Source organism: Eucalyptus grandis, chromosome 2, assembly GCF_016545825.1.
Source record: "Eucalyptus grandis isolate ANBG69807.140 chromosome 2, ASM1654582v1, whole genome shotgun sequence".
NCBI classification, from domain to species: domain Eukaryota; kingdom Viridiplantae; phylum Streptophyta; class Magnoliopsida; order Myrtales; family Myrtaceae; genus Eucalyptus; species Eucalyptus grandis.
This window is the reverse complement of record NC_052613.1, coordinates 22,465,769-22,490,608: the sequence shown is the minus strand read 5'-3', so window position 1 is coordinate 22,490,608 and position 24,840 is coordinate 22,465,769. Positions and strand designations below refer to the sequence as shown.

At 38.2% G+C, this 24,840-nt stretch overlaps 1 pseudogene; it reads left to right on the top strand.

Annotated features, from left to right (window-relative positions):
- Nucleotides 1-469: 469 nt before the first annotated feature.
- LOC104439174 lies at nt 470-16,684 on the top strand (annotated as a pseudogene).
- The last annotated feature ends 8,156 nt before the right edge of the window (nt 16,685-24,840 follow it).

Genomic DNA, 24,840 nt, shown 5'->3' with positions numbered 1-24,840 from the left:
GTCTCTATCATAAGGATCATCGTTAGATTTTAAAGCAATTGACTTCTTACCTTTAGGATCTTCTTCCTCATTGATTTGCTCTACTTCATATGATTGAAGTGTGCCAACCAATTCGTCTACAGAAAGAGGCATGATCCTCTGGGTTTCTCTTATGGAAGTCTTCACGTGATTCCAGTCTTTGGAGAGTCCTCGCAGCAATTTATTGACCTTCATTGGTCCTGAGATTGGCTGTCCTTGATATGCTATACCGTTTACAATTTCTGTAAAACGACTAAACATGTCAGTAATGGATTCTCCCGACTTCATCTTGAAGGCTTCATACCGTTCGAGTAGAATATTGATTTTCGTTTCTTTAACTCGATTAGTTCCTTCATAGGTGACATGCAATCTGTCCCAGACTTCTTTGGCTGTTTCATAAGATAAAATTCTGTTATACTCAATAGGAGATAAAGCACAATATAATGAATAAATGGCCTTAGCATTAAGAGCTTGTCTCTTGGTTATATCCCCTTATGTCAGTTCTCCAGTATCTGCAACTTCTTTCCCTGAGGTTGATGTAGCTTTGGGAATGATCCCTTTTTCTACCACATCCCATTCCAGGGGATCTTTCAATCTTATGAATGCCTTCATCTTGTTTTTCCAAACATTGTATTCCTTCCCATCAAAGTAAGGGGGTCTGGTGTTGCTTTGACCTTCAACCAAACCTGGAGCCAAAATACTAGCCATAGATCTTTAGCTTAAGAAGTAAAAACATTTTAATTCATAAGCACACAAGCTCTGATACCAATTGATAGGGCTAGTAAAGACACCTAGAGGGGGCGTGAATAGGTGTAAATAAAATTTTCTCGCAAGACTTGATAAAAGTAAATTGCCTTTTAAATATAACAGATTAAGGACGTAATCAGCTTTGAGACAATTATAAAGCAACGAATGAAATAAGGAGTTTAAGGAAAGAGAATTGGAAAACAAAGTTTATAGTGGTTTAGCTTAATTTAAGCCTACGTCCACTCTCCCGTGCTAACAGCCCACTGGCTGGATTCCACTATGAATCAAAAGAGATGTTATAACTTATGATATTTGACTTTCTCAGTGGAGAGTCTCTACTGGTCTCTTCACACAGTCTCACTATGTGTTTTTCTCTCTTTTGTATACAATTTGAGCTCGATGAATGAAAGAGCAAGGAACTGTAGAGATTCAAACTTCGAAATTCTTCTTTCACGCACTACTTCGAACAACTGGAGAGTCCGCCTTAAATACTCGTTCATGCCTTTACAACCGTTGGTACTTTCTAAAGGAATTCTTCCAGTCTACCCGTTGGACAAAATCAATTAAGGTAATCTCGAGTCATTGGATGATTGGTGATAAAAGCCCGTCAACCCTATTTACTCATACAATTAGGATCTTTGATGACCATAAGTAGAACCTTCCAAGTTTGCTCGCCTTTCAAAAGATCTTCAAATCGGAGTAGATTCCAATAAGAATAATCAATCATATAGATGCTATATCTAGCCATAAGGTTTTCAAAAACCATACAAATCAAATCCTTAAAGATAATTCGTCATCTGGATAAGTCTTTTTTCTTCATCTGGGAACTGTCAGTTTGGGTAGACTTTGAGTCTTGAGTCTAGCGGTCTTCAGACTTTGACGGTAGAGTTTGGAATTCTTCAGACTTTAACACTTGGGTCTGGAAGTCTTCAAACTAAACTGATAGAAACATTTTGTCAACTTCAAAATAATAAAAGAGTTTTCTCCAACGCAGTCCACTTGTTGTCTCTTCCATTTTAGTCCTAGATAGCATGAACATTGACAGTCACCGAGAGAGAGAGAGAGAGAGAGAGAGAGAGAGAGAGAGAGTGAGTGAGAGAGAGAGAAGGCTTCAAAATTAGATAATATCCTTGGTTTATGATGACAAGGAGAAGCGACTCATTGTTTAAGTTAAGTAGTTTTATTTTGTTTTTCCCCCTTTTCAGGGTTTAGTGAAGTCCGTGGTTAGGGCTCCTCTTGCTTTTTATTCTGGTTCGTAGATTTATTTTTAGGGTTTGCACTTGTATAGAGATGGATAGGTATTTCCCGGTTGCCTTACTTATTGCATAACAAAGAAACCGGGGAGAAAAGAAATTGAGATTGGGTGCCAAGGGAGTGATTCATAATGCTAATTTGGGGATTGATGTTCATCTACCCACTGTCAAACTAATATAAATTGATTAAAGATGAACTATGATTACGAGTTGTAACTCTCCATTGCAATAGGGGTTTGCTATGGAGTTTCTCCCTTGCATGAACACGGCATGTGTTATGTTTGCTGGAGAAAGTAATATTCAAAAAGCAGGAGCCAAGATTATTGTGTTCGGTCGTCTACCTGGTTCTTGGGGCTTGAACTTTTGTCTCTTCCTTCCTCTTCAAGTGATATAAAGGAGTCACAATTACTTGATGACACAGATACTTGGATATTCGTACATGTTACGTTGTTTTTGCTGAATTTTGTTGTTCCTAAACTTTCTTGTAATAAAAGAAGTATCTCACACTCATTTGTTAGGAGTAAACAGGGTCGTCCAAGTAAAACAATGTCCAAGTATTTGCCTTTTCAATCATGCTTTTGGGTGATAAGCTGGTGGAATTTTCACTCATTGTTGATGGTATTTCATTGTGATGTGATGTTGAATGCTGATAAGTTCCTCTGGATTAGTCAGAGCATTATGACTAGTGGCTATTAATAAAACTATCCAAGATTTTTACCTTGTAAATCGTTTTTAGGACTGCTATCTATATAGGATGCAATTAAAAAGATGGAAGTTAGTCACATCAAAAATCATTTTGAGTTGGGATCAGGACTAGGTTCATTAGAGATGTAGAATGGGATTCTTAATCCCAGTCAAATGGCTGACTTAATCCTAGGATTGGGCCAATTTTTTTACTTTTTCTCACACTCATATGAATCACATTACCTTTTTCTTTTTTCCTTTTATTTTGGGCCTAGTTCAGGATACGTTTCATGATATTTCCTTTAAGGGGATATTATAGTGCTTGTGCTGTTTACAAGTTTTCAATTGGCGGGGATCCTCTTCATGGAGATTACTTTTATCTGTACCACATTTTGCTATTGCCCCTTTTGGTTCCTTTTGTGACCATATTTCATTCTAGAGTGATGAATTTTTCGTGCTATTAATAAAATAGTTCAAATTAATGTTTTCAATTGTGATCTAGATGTACTTGATTCAACAATGACATACATGTAGCTTTTTTCTAATCAACAGGCTGTGACAGCAATGGAACAATAGGCTATACAATACATTTATTAGACAGCAGATCTTGAGACCAAGATAGAGGTTAATTAAGATACTTAACTCTGTTACTGATGGGATGGTGAATATGTGAAATCAAACTCCATTGCAACTTATATTCATTCATAATCTGTTTTTGTTCTGTGGTTTCTATAGCTAGTTTTATCCTGCAAATATATGTCAAAACTGAAAGAGCACGGTTGATCAATAAACTTGCAAAAATATAGGAAGATCATGGTCTTATAGCAGAAGTTACTGATTTGATGCAAGAAATCGGGGTTAACTAGAAGTTGACTTTGTTGTCACTGATCATGTAATTGGTTTTTCCTTGTCCAGCATTCCTATTATGGGTTTGAATTGTGGATGGAAACTTTTGGATCAATGGCAAAGACGAAGAAAATTGCCTTTATATTTTAACAAGTAAGGGTTTTTTGTTCAGCCCTTTGTGCACTATTACTATGATTGGTTTTCTAATTGATGGATTTTCCAGGTTTGGTTGTGCTTAGATCGCCGGGATCATGTCTGTGCACAGCACATATCCTTTCCAGAAGATTAGCCCCAGAATGTTTGATGCAATTCCTTCCAAAGAGGAAAAAAAAAAAAAAACCTAAAGAATGTGAAAGCATTGTGGAAGAAGCTCCTGCTGATATTTCGTCTCTTCTGGAGTTGAAATGGATATGCTATGACTCATGATATGGTAAATTGGTGTTTTGCCTTTTCTAGTGATGTGCCCCACTATCTTTTAACTGATGTGTTTTTGCCGATCAAGTGCCACCTCGTGTTCAGGTTGTGGTTCAAACCACGTCACATTCTCTTGTTCCTTTCTAGCTTTAGTGCAAACTCTGACGTTCCAGATGTAATTGATAGATTTGTACTCGCATCTCAATTTACCCTGCATTTATGTGGTTAACGATGTAGGTATAGGTATTGCTTGCACAACAATGATTAACTTGACATATGTCGATGCTACAATGCAATAGGTGAGATTCCATCAGTGAAGGGAAACCTAGAGCAGTGGACATTGGTGAAGGGAAACCCAGAGAGTAGTGTACATTGGTGAAGCTCTTTCATTGTTAAGTCTTCACTGCGTGTTTCAAGGAACAACTGTTGATTTTGTGATTTAATTTAATGCAGATTCCAGGGAAAATCTGCTGGTGCTCGGTTCTATCACCACACGATCCTATGCGTCAAGCCTTCTTAGTGCCTCTTTAGAGGATACAAATCTCTCAGAAAATTCCAATTGAGGTACCATCTATGAATTGTTGTGGGTAATTGGTTGTACATCTTGAAATATCACAATAATGTGCTATAGAATTGGTTGACCATGCCTTCGATATTTGAACACAGGTTGCTTCTGAAACAATTGGTGAAGTTGGAGGTTATCCAGTGGCCTGCTTTTTGGAGTACTTTCAAGGATGAATTTGAGAATGAGAAAAACATCTGGAAGGTCCACCTGTTGAGAAGGCAGCAGAAGTTCTTAGACAGACAATCGTTGAACTTGTACTTGTAGAACTTTGTCATTTTTCTTCTTTTCGGATCATCATTCAGATGTGACTCAATCTATTTTCTGCAGAATATTATCTTCATTTCAAAGTATTACTCGAGAATTAGCTCGAAGAGACTTGCAGAGCTGTTATGCCTCAGCATTCGAGACTAATTGTGTTGAACGTTTTTTTATATTCTATATCAATGTCAATCTTTATGAATTGTTGCCTAGACCCCTCATTTAACCTGAGCAACCTACCTCCCTTCAATCCCTTATTGGGGCATGCTTGCTGGACTTGGATATAAGTTCCGAATTAGTGAAAAAGAGTTTCTGGTGCATTGAAAGCCAAAGGCTTGTCATGAATTTATGACTGATAATTATGGGTACTCTCGGCTTAGTCGATTTCTGCTAATATATTTGTTGGGGCTCTAAGTGTCATTGTCTGGCATTGTGAAACCATTTCTTGTCCCATAGAGCCTGAAATTCTAATGCGCTTTTGAAGGGTGGAAGAGCTCTGCTATATTGCTAGTATTAACACTCACCACTACCTGTGTTACAAAAGTATATCTTGCTACTAGAGCTTTCTTAATGTATTTAGAAATTCTGCATAGATGATTAACTTGAGGAAAAGAGCTCTGCTTTTTTGGGTTGTGTTACCACTATTGTATGATTCACTCAAGGAAAAGATCTCAGTTTTTTGGGGTTATGTTGCCACTATTGTAGAGGGCTTTAATCAATCACATGCCTCAATTAATTAAATCAACACTATCATATGATAGATAGACGATTTGATAATATTTATACAAGCTTGGATGATATCCTATCTACATGACTTGTTAGTTCTATATTATCATTTTAGGAAGCTGAGAAGCATCTCTCCTAAATGGTTGTTTCCAACTCCTTGGTGGCAAAGATAGATCGGCTGATGGGAGTCGTCTGAAATAGATGACAAAAGACAGCAATGACATCTTGAACTTGTGGACAAAAAATTTGGGAAAGCTGCTTGATCTTGTCGAGAAAAGTTGCCACCAAATGCACAAGGAGACTATGGCTCATGTAAGGCTGTTTTGAGAGCTTGAAGATGCGTTGTTAGTTGAATGGATAATCTCTCTCCCCTTGAGCACCCCCCCCCCAAACAAAAAAAAAACAAAAGAGAAGCTGAATAATGCTGTTTCACATTGTGGTCTGAAGTGGGACCGAAGATGTTCATCATAGAACTCTGAGTAGCTGGCTTCAATTTGATTGCATATTTTGCACAGGGGAGCAGATCTGGGCCTTGTTCTGGATTGAAATGATATACTGAACACACTGCATAGGAATGTATTCTGTCTTTTCATGCTTCCTCTTTCCCCTCTTCTTTTAATTGAAGATATGTAGGATTTTAGGGTCCAGAACTGGTACCAACGAAGTAGGTATCGCCAACAAGATGGGCACTCATTCGGACTGAAATAAGCGCCGCATCACTAAATTCTGTTTTGCATTACGAATTTTGCTGGCGCTTGTGACGCTAATGAATGCTATTTGTCATATTTCTTCAAGGGACAATGTTCTTCTCGAAGTTGATACTTCAATAGGGGAGGGGCCTTTGTTCTGTGGAGTTCTAGCTCCTCCATTCTTTGTCATGGAAGCTGAAAAGTATTGGGAAGAGGAAATGATTAGGGCGATCCTTGGTCTATTTGGGCAATAGGCAATCTACATACGTGGGGAGTTTTGTTTGTTCATCGAGAAAAAGCTGTGGGCACATCTTTAGCTTTAGTTGTGGAAGTAGTAATGCCCAATGAATAACAAGTACTTTCCTAACAAAATGAATTTATTTATCATTTTATCGAAGAATGTCACCGTGAGACTTGCTTAGCAATCAACATAAGTCAGATGAAGAGTATTAGTGATTTTTAATGTTCTAACTTTTTCTTGTTGTTTGTACAGTCAAAGATTTGAAAATCACATCAATTATTATTAGATACACTTAAAAGTCATTTGTGTAGTCAATAAATATTTTGGCCATTATTTGAAGATCTCTTTTTCTTGTACTTAGAAAACTAATTGAAATTTTAAAAAAGGAAAAAAAAAGGCCACTATAAAGCATTGAAAACATTTTTGTTTGGTAAAAAGAGATCTTCAAAATGTTCAAAACATTTTATTTGACCAAATCTAGTGTAAGAAAAGGTTTGTGATATTCATTACGGCAAGGACCAACTAGTGATAAAAATAAATTTTTCATTGATAAAAAAAGCAATTGTCAAAACCAATCAATTCTAGTGAAAAAATTATTAAACTCTTTTAAAATGAACTAGCCGATCATATGCTTGATGAAGAAGAACCCATCAATTATAGTTAACAATTTTCCGGCAAATTGGAGTTGTACTAATTTTGAAAACCCTAATTGGTTTTCCTCTTTTTGTTGTTTTCTTAATAGAACCTTGAATCCCATCTTCTCTTTCTTGTACAATTCTTTTGTTTTCAATTTTTTTTCCTGTTTTTTATTTGCCATCCTATGTAGTCATTTTAACCGTCAGCATTTCAACAATGGCAATGTGGTAAATTTTAAAGAAGAAGAGATAAATTTTGAAAAAAAAGTAATTGAAAATTTATCATTCTTGTTTTTCGGCTTTAAGTGAATCGTTCCTCTTTTCTTGTGCTCATGAAGGAGGACTCTTGTTCTATCCCCGGTCATTGGAGGTTTCAGTTAAAGCTCGAGGTTTTCACCCCTCCATTTCTTGGAAGGGGGAGGTTGGGATCAAATCCCCCCTTCTTAAAAGGATGGGGTGGGGATGATTTCATTTCAGGGAGCCGTTTCTGCTCAGAGTGAAGAAGCAGCTCTCCCGGAAGGCCGTCTTGCCTGAGAGCGTCCCCACCTCTCCATGGCCCAACGTAGTACCTGGATGAGAACCAACGTAAATCAAGGGTTATTAGATCTCGTATAAGGGTCTTGTACATTTTATAAATAAACAACCTTTACCACACCATGTAGGTTAGCTGAGGCCATGGCCACCCTTTCACTATCTTGTATTTCACATCTAGTGTCATTTGGTTCAGTCACACTAGTGGAATGTGCTTTTGGAACATGGTCAATCTTGTCCATCTTGCTGGTTTCCAACAACAGATCCTTTGGAGGTGGGCACAATTTAGCAGCGGTTGTCGCTTGATCGACTTATCGCTGGGAATAAGAAGATACACCAAGCTTCAACCTTTTATGAGAGGGCTCTTCTGTGTCTAATTGCGGGAAGTCTACAGAACGTGGGAGGTCTGCAGAAGTCTTGATGCTTGTACCACCTGAATTCCTGTTTAGGTTAAGACTATAACTGTTTTTGGAAGAACCTAAAATCGGATGCTTGTTTTGTTGAGCTAACTTAAGTTTCAGCTCAGATTCCCATAGAGCAATCTGCTGCCGCAAGTCCTGAAGTTCAAGATTTCTTGGGCCTACGACATGATCAGATCCATGCTCCTGGCATTCCAATTTTTGGTTGAGCATACTCAAAACTTCATCTTGCACTTCCTTGCCCAATTGAAGGTGCAGAACCAATCCCATTGTTTGCTTCCTGGTTCTTCGTCTTTGGATGTATAAATGTACAACTAGAAGGAAATCTTTTGGTCTCGAGTAGGGTATCCCAACTTCTTCGACATCATTTGTTTTAGTCTTTATCTTCAGACCTCCTATCCTGTCTGCCCCCATCAGAATCAGGGATTGCCGTTAGGCCCCATCCCTAACTTCCAACATGATTCATTCCAAGACTATTCTCAGTTTGGTTTGTATAGATGGTCTGGTTGGAAACTCAATTGAGTTTGCGGGAGGATCAGCAGCATCAACCTTTGCTGGTATGTAATTAATGGTAAATAGAAAAACATCATGAAAGAAAAAAAAAAAGATCAAGTAAAGGTTCAGACAAAACACCATAGTCAGAAGAGCAGAAATGTTAAGCATCTCCAGGAAATGTGCAAGTACACACTTAGTTTGGAAGACACTGATACCAGAGAGCAACCCTGAGACACTCTATTCTAGATAAAACAAGGAGTATAAAGAAAATAAGAAGCCTTCTTGATTTAAATGCAATGAAAGTCTATTTAAGCAGACACATCAATTATGCCGCTGATTCAAAGGACCTGTAAGTTTATGCATAGAATGAGTAGAGATCTTAAGTTGCTGCACCAGGTCCAATGCATTTATCAGCTCAGCTCAAACAATAGCATTCCCCCCTTCCCCCCAAAAAAAAAAAAAAAAAAATAAAAAATAGCGCTAAATCACAGTGGTTTCTGAGACAAAAACGTCGAAGGGTGTAATGCCCATGTGTTGGGTTTCAGTTGCAACTTTGTTCTCTATAAGTTTATTTTCATTGGGTATTAGATTGTGCAATGCATGCAGGCCTTTAGGAGCATTATCTTGGTGAGAAATTTTGTTGAGCAATTGGTGGGAAAATATTTGCTAATTTCTTTGTGCTTAGCCACGCTTTTGAAGTATCTCCTTGTGCTCTGCCTCTCTCTGTTTAATTGTGAAATTTGGATCCCACTTTTCGAGTTGCTAGTTTACTGGGGTGAGCCTTGCAGCAAGAATTAGCTAGTTGATTGCTGGCTTACGTATTAGTCCTAGGTGATTGTATTGGGCAACTAAATAGGGGGATTTTCAGTGTTTTGACAGGAACTTCTTGGTCTGGTACCATAATTATTGAATTGTGTGACATTGTTGATTTAGCGGATGCACTATCTTGCAAATGATTTTTTAGGGTCTGACACTATTACCTGTTGACGTTAACTTTCTGCAGGTAATAAATTATTCAAGATGGCGAGATTTGGAAGAATTGCTTAAAAGATGTGCTTCTGGAACTCTTTAATGAATGAAGATTGGCGTTTATATTCCTGTTGAAATTTAATGGTGCTTATGTGGAAACAAAGAATGGGTAATAAGCAAAAAGTTTACTTGAGATATCCTTTCTGGCAGGGGGCTTGTATTTACTTATGAAGTGAAATTAATTAACATCAGTGCGCATTCAGCGCCCAAGTAGTACAAAGTGAGTTTCCAGCAGTTAGCATTGCCACTTTCTCTCAAAAGAAAAAAAAAAGGAGGAGATAGCAAACTCAATAGGTTGTTGAAAGATTACTTGGTAACTTAAAGGAAGCATTTACCTAAGATTCGTTATCAATAATTATCTCCCCGATCCATGAAATCAATGTAAGATCATGTGATGTTGCATCCTATCAAGAACACTGATTGGAAGTTCTCATAGGAAAATAATGCACAAAGCCATGTGGATAAGCTGGACATTGTGATACTATCTAGTGTGGAGGTACTAGAAAAATCTTTGTCGTACTTTTACAAGATGGACCCTCCCTTTGGAGTTGAAGTAAACATGTGTGAGTGAGGACTGAAAAATAGATATCCTTAATCTGTGATGACAGAGAAAAGGCATATTTTTTAAGTTAAGTAGTTTTATTTTGTTTTTTCATCTTTTCAGGGTTTAGTGAAGTCAGTAGTTGGTGCTTCACTTTGTTTTTATTCTGTTTAGTAGATTTTTTTTAGGATTTGAGTTCTCTTGTATAGGGATGAATTCTTTTTGTTTAGATGGATGGGTATTTCCTTGGTGCCTTACTTAGTATACCTTTACTTAGTATACCTTTTACACAGCAAAGAAACCCAGGAGAAAAGAAATTGAGATTGGGTGCCAGACGAGTGATTCAAAGTACTAATCAACTAAAGATGAACAATAAGTATGGGCTGTACCTCTCCATTGCAATAAGGGTTTGTTGTAGTTTCTCCCTTGTATGAACGCAGCATGTGTTAGGTTTGCTGGTGGCGAAAGGAGTATTAAACAAGCAGGAGGGATTATTGCGTTCAGTCGTCTACTGAATTATTAGGGATCGAACTTTTGTCTTCCCAGCTGAAAGCACTCTTTACCTTCCTCGTCAAGTGATTGAGTCATAATTATTTGGTGACACTGATACTTGGATATTCATATCTGTGAAGTTGTTTTTCCTGTATGTGGTTGCTCCCAAACTTTCTTGTACCAAAGGAAGCATTTTACACTCCTTTGTTAGGAACGAATTGGATCGTCCAGATTAACTGATGTCCAGGTATTTGCCTTTCCATCTCTGCTTTGGGTTGATAAGCCGGTGGAAATTTTACTCTTCATTGATTGCATTTCATTGTTATGCTATGCTGAATGCCGATAAGTTCCTCTGGAATAGTCAGAGCATTATGACCGGTGGCTATTTATTTGTACCAGAACTTTACCTTCACAATTGTTATTAGGATTGCTATCAGTATAGGAGGCAATTAAAAAAGATACAAGTTGGTCACATCGACAATCATTCCCAGTTTGGATTAGGAGTAAGATCATTGGAGATGTAGAATGGGATTCCCAATCCTAGTCCCGAATATCCTACTTTGCCTATTTAATTAGGACTCAACCTCTTAGAAAATCAAATTAGGCCCCAGTTCCTGTCATGCATGACCCATTTTGCATCTGAAACAATATCTGAAGGATGAACCTTCTAATTGGGGCTAACTTTGGGGATTGAACTATAAGGGGATCATAAATGAAATTGAGGTGTTGCCATCGTCCTTAATTAGATTGGATGGAAGATTTAATTATTGTTGTGGCAAGGCTGAAGATACTTTCTATACAGACTCGGGAAAGTCCATATGCTTTCACCTCGATTAAGAAAAACCTTTTGTTGCTGGAGTTGGAAGTAAGCTCTATTTTTGTGAGAACTTGGGTTGCGGTATATGGGAGGTCCACTGTTCCTCCACAAGCAGCAGTGCAGCACAATGCCATCACCTTTGTATGGGAACCATTTCTTCTTGCTGGGGATGGAATTCTTTTTACGTCATAGCATTTAGCTCTTTACCTTGTCTATTTCTTTCACCCTCCTCTCTTATTCTTTTCAATGCCATCATCTGGTTTTGCTTTCATTTTGTTTTCTTCTTTACTTTTGCCATCATCAACAGTGCAGAATCCAATGATTATTGATCCAAAGTGTGGTCCAGTTTCAGTCATTTGGGATTGATCTCAACAACCATCGCCTTAAGGGTTTTATTTTGTTGGACTTGCACTTTAGCGATTGCCTCCCATGTGTACTGATTAGATCTTATACTGTCGTTCTGTGTAGTCATAATATGCCATCATGTATGAATATATGAAAAACGAATGTCATTGGCATATCTATTTGGGCATTGGCTCTTGGCAATCTCTAGAGATGCAAGAACTCAGGCCTTGCACTCATGCTGTTTGCAAGTCTTTTCAATTGGCTGGGATCCTCCTGATTTTATTTGTATTGCACCTTGCTATTACCCCTTTTAGTTCCTTTTTCTCACTATTTTCTTTCTAGAATGAATAATTTTTCTTGCTGTTAATCAGATAGTTCAACTGAAAGTTTTAATTGTGTTCTAGACATAAGCAAGTAATGAATTAATTAGATGGTGGCATTCGCGTTGCTACTCTCTTATAAATAGGTTGCAGCAATGGAGAAGCAGGCTATGAAATATATTGACCAGACACCTGATCTTGAGACCAAGATTGTGCTTATTAGGGCCCTTAACTCTGTTGCTGCTGGGAAAGTGAAAATGTGAAATCAAACTCTATTGGGGGTTCATGAGCAATCTGTTTTGGTTTCAGGGATTCTATAGCTAATTTCATTATGCAACTATATGTCAAAATTGAGAGAGCACGGTTGATAAAGAAACTTGCAAAAAGTAAAGGAAGGACAGGATCTTATAGAAGAAGCTGCTGATTTGATACCAGAAATTGCAGTAACTGGAATTTAGGTTGTGGTTCAAGCCATGGCTTTATTCATCTGTCACATTCTCTTTTTCCTTTCTATCTTTATCACAACTCTGATGTTAGAGATGCACCTAATGGATTTGAACACACATCTTACCTTGAATTCATGTGGTTAACGATGTAAGAATTACTCACATTACAATGGTTACCTTGAGATTTGTTGTTGCTATATGGCAATACATGAGATTCCATCAACGAAGGGGAAACCCAGAGAAGTGGGCACCAGTGAAGCTCTTTCATATGAAGCTTTGTCAAGTCTTCACTGATTGTTTTAAGGTGCACTGTTCATTCTATGATTTAATTTGTTGCAGGTTCTAAGGAAAATCTGCTGGTACTTAGTTCAGTCACCACGTGATGATTATGCAGTCAAGCCTTCTTAATGCCGCTTTAGAAGATAAAAATCTCTCAGAAATTCCCCAATTCAGGTATATCTTTGAATTGTTTCTAGGTATTTAATTGTACATTTTTGTTGCAATATCTCAATAACCTGCCATAGAATTTGGTTGGCTGTGCCTTTGTTGTTTTAACGCAGGTTGCAGCAGAAACAATTGGTCACAATGGAGGTTATCCAATTAACTGCTCTTTGGAGTACTTTCAGAGATGAATTTGAGAATGAGAAGAACATGCTTGAAGGTGCACTTGTTGAGAAGGCAGCAGAAGATCTTAGATGGAGAATAAGTGAACATGTAATTACAGAACTTTGTCGTTCTTTCTTGATTTCTTCGGATCATCATTCAGATGAGACTTTCTCTATTTTCTGCAGAATGTTACTCGAGGATTACCTCGAAGAAACCTGCATAGCTGTTATACCTCAGCATCCAAGTTGATTATGTTGAACATTTATTTATATTCTTTATCAATGTCATTCTTTGACTGATTGCCTAGACCCCTCATTTAACCCTGAGCAGCCTCTCTGCCTTGATACCTACAAGGTATGGTTGCTAGACTGGGATAGAAGTTCCAAAAAAATGGAAAAGAAGTTTTGGTGCATTGAAGGCCAAGGCTTGTCTTGAGGTTGAGAATGTTGTCCTCAGTTTTATTCTGTGAACATTGCATACTATGCTTGGTCAACTTCTTCTCATAAAATTTGTTATAGCTATAAGTGTCGATGTCTGGCATTGTGAAACCATTCTTGTCCAATGGAGCCTGAAATTTTGATGCCGCTTTAGAAGTGTGGGAGGAGCTCTGCTATGACTCACCATTTCCAATGTTACAAAAGTATATCTTGTGATTAGAGCTTTCTTAATGTGCCAAAAAATTCTATGCAGCTGAATCACTCAATGAAAGGAACTCTGTGTTTAGGGTTTTGTTACCGCTGTTGTAGAGAGCTTTAATTATTTACATGCCTTGATCTATTAAATGAACACTATCATCTGCTAGAGAGACTGCATAATAGTAATTATACAAGCCTGTATGATATTCTATCAGCATGACCTGTTAGTTCTATGACCATTTTAGGAAGCTGAGAAGCACCTCTCGAAAATGGTTGTTTCCAAGTCCCTGGTGGGAAAGATAGACCTGCTGATGGGAGTTGTCTGTTTCTAGATGACAAAGGAGAGCAATGATACTTGAACTCGGGCTACACATTTGGAAAAGCTCCTCAATCTTGTTGACGAAATCTGCCACCAAATCCACAAGCAAACTATGGTTCATAAGGCTGCTTTGAGAGCTTAAAGATGTTCGTAGTTGAATGAATGATCTCTCTCCCCTTGAGCCTCCCTCTCTCTTACCAAAAGAAAGGAGATGAAGAATGTGGTTTCATGTTGTCTCTGAAATGGGGACTAAAGATATCATAGAACTCTCATGTAGCTGTCTTAAATTTGATTGCATATTTTGCAGGTGGACCAGATCTGGGCCTTGTGTTGACTGAAATGATACACTGAATACACTTTCTACAAAGGAATATATTTCAGTCTTTTCATCGTTCCTCTTCCCCCCTCCTTATAATTCAGATTTTTGGGTTCTCAGGGTACATAACGTGTGCAAATGGAATTGGTATCAGAACAAGATGTGCACTCTTTACAGCAGAAGTGCTGTAACTTTTGTCTTCCCAGCTCAAAGCACTCTTCGCCTTCCTCATCAAGGGATATTAAAGGAGTCAAAATCATTTGATGACACTGATACTTGGATATTCACACGTGCTAATTTGTTTTTCATGTATATAGTTGCTCCCGAACTTTCTTGTACTAAAGGAAGTATCTTATGCTCCTTTGTTAGGAGCGAATTGGATAATGGGGATTAAACTATGTCCAGGTATTTGTCTTTTCATCTCTGCTTTTGGGTGATAAGCTGGTGGAAATATTGCTCTTCATTGATGGTAGTCATTGTTAGAGTACTATGATTGGTGGCTATTTATTATATATATACCAGATTTTTACCTTCACTATTGTTATTAAGATTGCTATCTATATACCATGCAATTAAAAAGATGGAATTTGATCACATCGAAAATCATTCCCAGTTGAGATTAGGAGCAGAATCATTGCAGATGTAGAATGGGATTCCTAATCCCAGTCCCAAAAGCCTACCTTGCCTATTTAATCAGGAGTCAATCTCATAGTAAACCAAATTGGGTCTCAGTTCTCACTGTGCATGACCCATTGCACATCTAAAAAAACACCTATACGCCAAACCTGCTAATTAGGGCTAACTTTGGTAATTGAACTATAAGGGGATTATAAGTGAGAATGAGGTGTTGCCCTCATCCTGAATTAGATGGGATGGAAGATTTGATTGGCGGTTGTGGAAAGGTTGAATATACTTTCTATACAGACTTTGGAGAATCCATAAGCTGCTCAGTGAGTAAGAATAGCCTTCATGAGAGCTTGGGTTGGGATAAATGGAAGGTCTGCTGTGCCTCCACAAACAGCAATGCAGCCCATTGCCAACACCTTGTCTATTTCTTTCATCCTCATGTTTTCCTCTTTTCACCACCATCATCTGGTTTTGTGTTTGTATACTATTTTCTCTACTTTTGCCCCAGATGCTTCTCTAGTTGACTTTCTTTATGAGGTACAAGAGCTTCTTCAGTGATGTGCTTCCGCTATAGTGATAATCGTGCTTTTGTCTTCTGCTTTTAAACTTCATTCCCTCTTTTCAAAGATAACATACATGTGTTAGTACATAAAATAGATTAAGAATCTATACAGAAAATAGATTAAGAATCTATCACTTTAGCCCTTAACTTTCTATAGAGTCTTATGATCATTGATCCAAAGTATGGTCCAATAGCAAGCATTTAAGATCAATCTAAACAACCTTTACCTTAAGGGTTATATTTTATATTGCAGGGATTGTCTCCCTTATGCATACTGATTAGATCATGAACTGTCATTTCATGTAGCTGTGACATGCCATCTATGTATAACTATCTAAAAAATGAATGTGCTTGGCACATCAACATGGGAGTTGGCTCTAGGCAATCTGTTGGGATGCAAGACTTCAGTCCTAGTGCTTGTGCTCTAGAATCTAGTATGGTGGAATCCTCTAGAATCTAGTATTGTGGGATCCTCTTCAGTTTCTCACCTTCTGTTTCTGGATTGTCTCCCATCATTGGCCCAAATTTTTACTTCGTGTACTCATGTATGAATCACATTACTTTCTTTTCATGTCTATTTCAGGATACATTTCATGATATGTCCTTTATGGGGATATTATGGTACTTGTGCTGTTTGCAAGTTTTCAATTGGCTGGGATCCTCTTCATAGAGATATCCGTATTTGTATTGCACCTTGCTTACTTTTGGTGCCTTTTTTGACCATATTTTCATTCTAGAGTGACAAATTTTCTGTGCCGTTAATCAAATAATTCAAATCAAAGTTTTAATTGTGATCCAGACATTATCAAGTCATTGACTTGATTGGATAGTGACCTAAATATTGCTGTTTTATCAACAGGCTATGACAGCAATGGCACAACAGGCTATGCAATACATTGACCAGACACCTGATCTTGAGACCAAGATAGAGCTTATTAAGACACTTAACTCTATCATCGCTGGGAAGGTGATTTTGTGAAATCAAACTCTACTGCAACTTATGATGATGAGCAATATGTTTTTGTTTTGTGGTTTCTATACTGGTTTTGTTATGCAGATATATGTTGAAATTGAGAGAGGACATTTGATCAAGAAACTTGCAAAATAAAGGAAGAACGGGTCTTATAGAAGAAGTCTGCTAATTTGATGCGATAAATTGTGGTTATTGGAAGTTGACTTCTATTGTCACTAATTTTGTAATTGGTTTTTCCTTGTCCAACATTTCTATTATGGGCTTAATTTTTCGACCATGAATTTGCATGGCTTTATTTGTCTGCCACACACTCTTCTTCGTTTCTAGCTTTACCACAAACTCTAAATTTAAGATGAACTTGATGGATTTGAGCACCCATCTCAGTTTACCTCGCATTCATGTGGTTAACGATGTAGGTATTACTCACATAACAATGATTTCCTTGAGATTTGTCCATAAGGTGATATATGAGATTCCGTGAGGGAAGAGAAACCCAGAGCAGTGGATACCGGTGAAGCTCTTTCTGATGAGGCTTTGTTTTCACTGAGTTTGTTACTTAAGGCACAGCTGCTCATTCTGTGATTTGATGGAGTGCAGGTTCTAAGGAAAATCTGGGTACTTAGTTCTGTGGCCACATGATCCCATGCAGTCAAGCCTTCTTAATGCCACTTTAGAAGAAAGATATCTATCAAAAACTCCCCCATACAAGTACATCTTTGAATTGTTCTAGATAACTGGTTGTGCATCTTCTTGCAATGTTTAATAATCTGCCATAGAATTTGGTCGACTGTGCCCTTGATATTTTTAACACAGCTTGCGGATGAAACGATTGGTCTCAATGGAGGTTAGCCGATGGACTGCTCTTTGGAGTACTTTCAAAGATGAATTTGAGAATGGGGAAAAATATGCCCGGAGGTGCACTTAGGCAGCAGAAGATCATAGACAGAACGAGCGTGTAATTACAGAACTCTCTTGGTTTTCTTCTTTTGATTGGACAGGTGTGACTCATTCTATTTTCTGCAGAATATTTCTATCATTTCGAAGTTGTACTTGAGGGTCACATTGACGAGAGTTGCAGAGCTGTCATATGCCTCGACGTCTGGATGTAATTATGTTGACAGTTTGTTTATATTCTTTATCATTGTAAAATCTTTAGGAATGATTGCCTGGACCCTCATTTAACCGTGATCAGGCTCTCCGCCTTTGATCCCTGATTGAGGCATGGTCGCTGGACTTTGATACAAGGTTCAAAAATGTGGAAAAGAAGTTTTGGTGCCTTGAAAACCGAAGGTTTGTCATGGATTGAGAATGTTGTCTTAGTAGTTTTGTTCCGTAAACATTTCCGACCGATATTTGTGTGCGTAAGCACGGGCGCTTACACTTGGCTTAGTCAACTCCTGCTCATTAATTTGTTGTAGCTATGAGTGTCATTGTCCGGTATTATGAAATCATTTCTGTCACAAAGCTGAGTAGAGAACCTGCGACAAATAGCAAGAGAGAAAGAAAGAGAATGTAGAAACCAAAGAAGGGAAGTAAGAGAGAAAGAGAAAGAAGGAAGAGAGGAGAAGAGAGAGAAACAGAACGTAAAAACCAAAGAAGGGACTCTAGGTTTCTGTATAACAGAAACCCTACACTCATTGTGTTTATATTGAACATAAATTATATATGACCATAATGCTCTTATGTGTGTAACAAGGAATAAGATCCAGAAAATAAAAATAACTCTCTTAAAGCAACGTAACAATCTTTTGTCCCATGGACCTTGAAATTCTAATGCCCTTTAGAAGGGGGGGAGAAGCACTACTACACTGCTAAAATAGCTAAGCAAGCTTTTTCCGCGAGTATTAACACTCATTATTTCTTGAATTACAAAAGTATATCTCACTATTAGAGATTTCTTAATGTGCTCAAATATCTATGTAGCTAAATTACTCGTGGAAAAGAGCTTTCTTTCTTGGGTTCCCATCATCCGATAGAGAGACCATATTATTGTAATTATACACACTTGTATTATATTTTATTAGGATGACCTATTAGTTTTGTATTAACATTTTAGGAAGCTGAGAATCATCTCTCAGAAATGGTTGTTTCCAAGTCCCCGGTGGCAAAGATAGACTAGCCAATGGGAATTGCTATTTCCAGATAACAAAGGACAGCAACGACATCTTGAGCTCGTGAGCGACAAATTTGGAGAAGCTCCTCAATCTTGTCAAGAAAAGCCACCAAATCCTTAAGGAAACCATGGTTCACAAGGCTGCTTTGAGAGCTTAAAGATGTCTTAGTTGAATGAATGATCTATTTTGCCTTGAGCCTCCCTCTCTCTCGCCAAGAGAGAAGCTAAAAAATGTTGTTTCATATTGTGCTCTAAAGTGGGGACTAAACGTATTCATTTAGAACTCTCGTGCAACCAGCTTAAATTTTGATTACATATTTTGCAGGTGGACTAAATCGGGGCCTTGTTTCGGATTGAAATGATATATTGAATACACTTTCAGCATTGGAATGCGTGTTGGTCTTTCCATCTTTTCCTCTGTCCCCCCTCCTTTTAATTGAAGATTTGTGGGTTTTTAGGGTCCATAACTTGTACCAATGGAACAAGTTTCAACACATGATACTCGTTGGGACTGAAATGAGCACCTTGTTACCAAATTCAATTTTTTGCCAATACATGTGTTTTTTTGTCATCGGGGATCACACTAGCTCTCCATAGTAAAGGCTAATGAATACTATTTTTCACTTCATTTCACATTTGAATATCGTCTTCAGTGGAGAGAGCCTGTTTCTTTTAGACCCGATCTTAGCTGTTGAACTGTAGAAGCATGTTTCTAGGGAGTTTTGTTTCAATAAGATAACTTGCACTTTTTATCTCCTTAAGAGACATAGTTTTTCTATAATTTGATACTTTGATAGAGACAATTTGTTGTGATGTCATTTCTTTATTAACTTCCAATCACTGGAATGGGTTTCAATGTCCATTGTCGAGTACTTTTAACATTTCTCTCAACTCTTGGCATATGCGTGCGTAATACTCTGAGAAGCTTGAAATATTGGTGAAAATCCAAGTTACGAATGAATGTCATGTGACATATCTCTCTCTCTTTGAGAGGTTGGTTGACTTGTAAATGTGGAAAGGTAGGACTGACAAATGGTTCCTTTTTTTATTTTATTTGGTAAATAATGATTCCTATTTGCTTCCAAGATATTTAATTCATCGGTGTATGAACTTAAAACAAATTTACATTACCTGCCATTGTTCTTGTGAATTTCACCTACTCCAGAGTAGCATCTTTTGATATCTCACCCAATCGATAGACGATGCCAAATGAAATTATCTTTAAATAATCCATTTTCAATCTACTATCTGTATTTTTCAGTGACAACTTAGGATTACCACGTTTTCCCATTAATCTTGACATTTGATTGATTACATCAATTAGTTGTTGTCTTAAACCCCCTTCCTTTACCAGAGAAGATGTTAAGCATTTGAATAGAAACGGGAAAAGGGTGACTTCTATGGAACCATCGAGTAGTTTTTGAACTATAATTTCCTTTTGTAGATATCTTAAATGTAGTAAGTATTAGATGAATGGCAACCCCTCATGGAAGAATGAGAAGCAACTCGAGTGAAAAGTTCTTAATTCTTCACTCTGAAAGTTGATTACCTAATTAATGCCGGGGTGTAGAGCTTTAGATACTTCATTTGTTTTCATGTTTTTCAAGTCAAGTGTACAAAGGGGCCCCGTTGAATACGACAATCCAAAATTTGCATCTACGCAGAGTTGATTATGAATGTCATGTTTAATGCATATTCCAATTTTACACTTGAGTGGATAGAAGAGTCATCTCAAGTAAGAAATTTCTAAACAAGTCAAATTCGAGAGGGCCATTCATAATCCTGTTTATTAGCAATAAGTAACTCTATTTTGCCGTTGGGATGTATGCATCATTGCCACGCCTAGGAACATTTACGTTCAACGATGGTGTAGATCGATTTCTAAGTCTCAAAGTCATTATTAGTTGGGTTAATACCCTAAAAAACCTCAAACTGGTACATCCATAACAGATTTACCCCAAACTATTTGTTTGACCATGAAAAACCCCAAACCGGTACACCCGTGACAATTTTACCTTGACTGACCATAAAAAAACCCTAAACTTATACATTTATGACAAATTTACCCCTAATTTATTCGACCGCAAAAAATCCCAAACTGGTAAATTTGTAACAAATATACCCTCCACTAAATTGGATAAATACCATAAAAAATCACAAAAATTGTAAACTGTGACAAACGGAGTGTAAAATCCCATATTTGCATATCAATCAACCTGTCACGTATCATTTAATTTAATAATTTGATAGTAAAATTTAACAAAAACTAACAAATGGTAAATTTGTCACAAGTGTACCGGTTTGGGGTAAATTTATCAAAGGTATACCAATTTGAGATTTTTAGTGGTAAAAAAAAATAGTTTTTAGTAACTTTATCACAAGTGTACCAATTTTGGATTTTTCAGGGTATTAACCCTTATTAGTTTGAGTTTAAGTGGATTGTAAAATTTATGTGAAGGAATTTGAGAAGTACACTTGTAAGAATGACCGAGGCGGAGAGTATAACAGGGGCTAAATAAATAAATAAAAATGGTTTGAACGGACCAAAATGTTTTAGACATTTGGACCATAAGCTTGATTGACGTCTTTCCTTAATAATTTATTTGGATCTTAAGCAGAAGCTTTAATTGTGTTCATCTACAGCTAGACACTTATCGATGGAAGTAAGTGATCGCGGACTCATTTTTTGTGGTTGCTTTTTCCACGTACTTTCAAATTCCATGCTTCTCAAGACTACCTTGGAAAAAAGAAAAAAAAAAAAGATAAGAGGAAAATTAGGGCGCGTTTGGCAACGATTCTGTTCCCTGGAGTTGATTCTGACTAGAAATGATTATTTTTGATTCTGTTCCCGGGAACTGATTCCGAGTAAAAAAGCGCGTTTGGTAACCGTTTAAAATTTTGATTCTGGAATAGAATTGCGTTTGGTACCGTATTAATTGATTTTGTTCCAAATTAATTTCTTTTGATTTTTAAATAAATTTTAAATAATTTATTTACTTTTTTACTTTTTCTTTTCTTTTTCCTCTTTTTTTTTCTTTTTTTTTTTTTTCCTTTTTTCTATTCTTCTTCTTCTTCTTCTTCTTCTTCTTCATTTGGCCGGTCGCCGGACCGGCGACCGGCCAGACGAGGGCCGGACGTTCACGGAGCGTCGCAGACCCTCGGCGAGGTCGGCCTTCGTCGGCCGAGCCTCGCCGGGCAGCTTGAGCGAGGCTCGCCCAGCCCCGAGAGGCTCGGCCGAGCGGATCCGGCGAGGCCGAGCCTCGCCGGGTGGCCGCGAGCCTCCCGGCCGGGCGAGGCTCGACCTCGCCCGATTCGGCGAGGCCGAGCCTCGCCCAGCTGCCGGCGAGGCTCGCCCGGCCCCCCCCGGTGGCCAGCCGGCCTCGCGGGCCGGGCGAGGCCGGCTCGCCACCGGCGAGCCCAACCTCGCCGGTGGCCGGGCTTGCCTCCGGCGAGCTCGCGGACCTCGCCCGGCCGGTGAGCCTCCGACGACCTCGCCGGACCGGCGACCGGCGGCGAACCGGCGACCGGCGGCGAACCGGCGACCGGCGGGCGGCGGCGGGCGGTGGCGGGTGGTGGCGGACGGCGGCGGGCGATGGCGAGATGGCAACCAAGGGTTTCACATTTTGATTCTTTTTCCGATTCTCGGACATAGAATCAAATTTTTTTATTCTCAAAGCTTGTCCAAAATCGTTTTGTTCCTGGGAACAAAAAATTTATCAAACGCGATTCTCGTCCCAAACTGATTCCGGGAACAAAAAATAAGAATCTGGCACTGTTTGGCACGTTGCCAAACAGGCCCTTAGTAACTCGAAATGTATGTCAGTATTAGGTGTCAAATATTTATTTGACCTGACACTGCATATGTTTGGACATTATTACACTGGTGGATAGGTATTACACAAACTCAAATCGGTGTGACCGCTATCAATAGTGACAATAAAAGCTCAGTTGAAGTGGCCTAATACAGTAACATTAGAACTGGATGAGGATGCTGGGCGTCTGATTATTATTGGTAGGCTGGGCTGCTTCTCAACACCAATTGATACTAATTGAAACAAGATCTTCAACTAATGAAATCAAATAGTGGCATTGGTATAACTCTTTTTTGGTATCTGATTCTATTAACTATCCATCCAATCATAATACAAAATCAAGGTGCATTTCAAGCATTCTGCACGTCTCAAATTAAAGGAATTTATTTAAATCTTCTCGGAGGACATGTGATTGTGATTGTACAATGTGGACTCCAAGCAACAAGGTTTTACCGTGTATTAAAACTTTCAACGCCAAATTACTTGGAAATTTGTGTATGATACAACTTAATGGATTTTCGTTTCTTTTCTTTCTATTTTTGGGATAGTGAAGTAAGGGTGTGCAATAAGAACCGTCCGAATCGAGAACCGATCTGACTGGCCGGTTCTGAGTAATTCCCAATAGAGTTGGTCCAATTTCCGATTTCATAAAATTGAAACAGATGATGGACGGTCTGATTTCCGATTCTATGGTGGGAATCGTACCACCCAAATTGGACCAATTTTTTCATAAAAATAACATAAAAAAACATATTTTCTTCATATTATTCGCCTCCATGGAGTCTCTACCTGTATAGGTAGGGCTATTCTCCTACCCAGCGCAGAGGCACGTGCTTCCGCACCTGGACGATGGACCTCCGCCATCCCGGCCTCCCAAAGCGGACTCGCCCCCACCGTGTTCGTTTTGAGCTTTGAAAATTTGACCATTGTCATCTCCGTTTTCGAACTTCCGACCTGTTTACCGATTGGGTTTGCGTGTCCAGAATCTGTTCTCTTTTTACCTGTACGAAGTGGTATTGTCTTTGGGCAGTGGAGCTCTGGCACTTAAAGAGACATATTTTGCCTCAAAGTACGTGTCTCCCACAGATAGAGACGTTGGCTCTTTGCTTCAGCTTCGCTCTCCCCAGATTGTCCTCCCTCTGTGCCCACATTTACATTGGTGCTTTATACCTTAGTCCATGAAAAATATAATCGGAAAAATAGAATCTCGCGCCATTGATCGAAAAGACGTTCCTGACAAAGATAGAAACGTAATTAGCTGAAAATGTTCCGGAGTTTTTAAATCACCTGCGGCCGGTGTGTACTTGCTTCGATATCTAAACCCTCTCCGCGCCCCAAACTCCCGCCAGACATCGAGGACGTCTGTGAAATCGGTCATTTCAACGTCCCCATCATCTCCACCTTCCACCCCCCCCTCGCCCGGTGGCCATATTCTCTAACTTCTTCCTTGTGTTAATCATCCATTAATTCCGTTGGACCTCCCGGAACATTCAGTCCGATTTTAGAATCAGGTGGTCCGATTCTTAGTTCTAGATATGCGAAATCAATCCTCCTAATCTAGTTCTCGATTTCTAAGTGAAATTGAACCGGACCGAAAATCAATTATTCTTATCACGAACATATTGGATTTCATTTTCTAATCATTTGATCCGTGTTACAATGTTCAAATTTGTTACTCGTAAGATTTTGATACTACAATGATGAGGTGCAGTTAGTCAATCACATACTAAGCCATTGAACTTTTTTATATACTCTAGTCATTTCAAGTTCTAAAGAAGCTTACGATTGTGCTAAAGAAAAAAAAAACATGTTAGTGGAGAACCTGTTGTCCGAGAATGTCAACATGAAATAAAAAGTTCAACCCAAAATGAAATTAAAAGGCAAATGACATCACTGAATTATTATTCCAATGTGGAGATCCCGTAGGCCGAGAGTAAAGAATAAAATTTATGTGAAATGTAAAATATATATATTATTAATTTAAGGAGAGAGATAAAAGTATGAGTGGGGAGGCGATGACTAGATGATCTTTATGTATAATGTATTACAAAGAAATCTAGTTTGAGAAATTGGTTTCCCGAGATATTTGTTTTGAGGGTTAATTTTCTACGGGAATCTCTTTTGAACATAAAAAAAAAAGAAGAAGGTCAAATTGTAGATTGAAAATAACGAACTTCCTTATTGGAATATATGAACATTACTAATACTAAGGTTTCGTTTGTTTCATCGGAAAATAATTTTTAGGAAAATATTTTTCGAATTTTCCGACATTTATTTCATGAAAAATAAATTAGTTAAAGAATACGTTTTTCACTATGGGAAAAAACACCTTCAAAAGTAGAAAAAATAATTTCCATAAGTTTTTC